This window comes from Simochromis diagramma, unplaced genomic scaffold (genome assembly GCF_900408965.1).
Source record: "Simochromis diagramma unplaced genomic scaffold, fSimDia1.1 OVJJ01000321.1, whole genome shotgun sequence".
Classification (NCBI taxonomy): Eukaryota; Metazoa; Chordata; class Actinopteri; order Cichliformes; family Cichlidae; genus Simochromis; species Simochromis diagramma.
The window spans coordinates 13679114-13681079 of record NW_024386772.1 but is presented as its reverse complement, the minus strand read 5'-3'; positions in this window follow the sequence as shown (position 1 = coordinate 13681079).

Here is a 1966-nt window from a genome sequence, read left to right as displayed (position 1 = left end):
AAGTGCGTGGAATGAGTCTTCAGTTGAATGTTTTTTAATAGGCAAAAAATACTTAAATAAGTAAATGGCGAGTCGAAGTTTTGTCTTTTTTTTCTATTTTTGCTGATCCAAAAATTGATCTGATCCGTGACTTAAAACCGTGATCCGATCCGAACCGTGAGATTTTTGATCTGTTGCACCACTACTCGACACCACCGAACAGAGGCAGCAATATAACATAGCTAACATTAACAGTGCAGTGAATCCTGCTTGTGCCGTGATATTCAGGACTGCAAACCGAGCAGCATCACTGACTTTCAGCTTGTTGTGTTTGTGGATATATGACTGACTTTAATTATCCACAAAATCATCACATTCTCTGTAGGATTAAGGTCAACTAATGGACGGTGTATATTTTAAAGCAATTATTTTTGTTGCTGAGAATTTTAATTGTAATTTTTGTATTATAGTTTCTCAACAGTACTTGTTTGTTTTAATTTGTTTACTGGTTTGCATGCACTTTTTATTTAAGATTTGTCACCGCTACTGCACATCACTACCCCTCAGTCTGTGAGTGAGACGATAGATAGCCGTGAGGAGGAGAGTGTGAGTGCATTGCAAAAACATATGTTACCCGTAAACGAAGCAGCATCTGGCTGCAGTTTTAAAAAAGAAGCAGATACTAGCTAAGAGGAAAAAACGGATAAGCCCATCCAAGCTGAGGCATTTGATTTTTCTGAATATCAACCTGCACTGAGGACATGCTGTTTGGCTAATGAGCTTGATTCTGTTTCAGTTCTCTGAATTTGTTTGCAGTGTTTTGTTTTTGTGTTAAATTAAAATGAAAAGTTTGATTAAAATATTAAACAAAAGTAAGAATGCCTGCTTTTGTAACATAACAAATACACAAAATTAGGCAATAATAAGGCTTCTCATAAAAACACTAAATGTAAAACACAAAGCTTTCATATTTGCCAAGTAAAGCTAAAATATGAGGCTATGGATGATAATAAATTAGGAGCCATTTGGGAGCCAAAAGAGCCAGCTCTTTTTTGGGAGCCGTGACAAAAGAGCCAGCTCTCTGAAAAGAGCTGAACTTCCCACTAAGTGGCTCTACTATGAGCCCCTCCCTGATGGCTGAATTCCTCATCCTATCTCTAAGCTTTTTCATTTAAAATAAATATGAATAAGGTTATCACAAATCAATAGGGAATATTTCACAGTACAAACACAAACACACAATCTCTCATATTAAACTGTTAAGGCGAGAAAATATCTCTGGGATGTGTAAAAGTTTAGGCTTTCTTTAGCTTGTTCCTAAAGCTCAGCCTTTCTCCGGATTATAATGAGTTAGCTAGCTTTAGTCTGATAAGTCAGCATCAAGACAGGTTCATCTGTGCTCTTGAATTAAACAAATAAGATTAAGTTGTATGCTTCAGTGGCACAATAAAAACCCATAGGATCTCCTTAGGTTAAGAAGGTGATCAGGTTAAGGTTTGGCTTATCCTTTCCTTTATCAAGGAGAATCCCAAAGATGTTTCCATGGAATCTCAAACCCCAGCTACTGATAAGTGATCAACAAGAAGGCCCCAGGACAAGAAATGAATAAGTTCCAGCATACCCATCAGTTTGTAATCCAGTCTTTTATCAAAACAAATCCACATAAATCCTAATTAAAACAAATTGTCCTTGTAGTATTATCTGATTATTTTAAATGTAAATCCAGTCCGGGACATTTTAAAGGCCATTTTCTCCAATTTTAACCGGCTTCAACCTACTGCAACTGTGTCCCGCAACCTCCTTTCTTCCCATTTTCTCTCTCTTGAATCTTCTTTTCTCTCCCCTTTAAATAGAAGAGCTGAAATCATCACCAATCAACTACTCCCTGTATTCATCTTCAAATAGCTGGCAGCTAGACTAGAGTGAAATGTCCACTCCCACATGGGTGTAGCCTATATCTCACACAAAAAACAAAAGCTTGCAATAA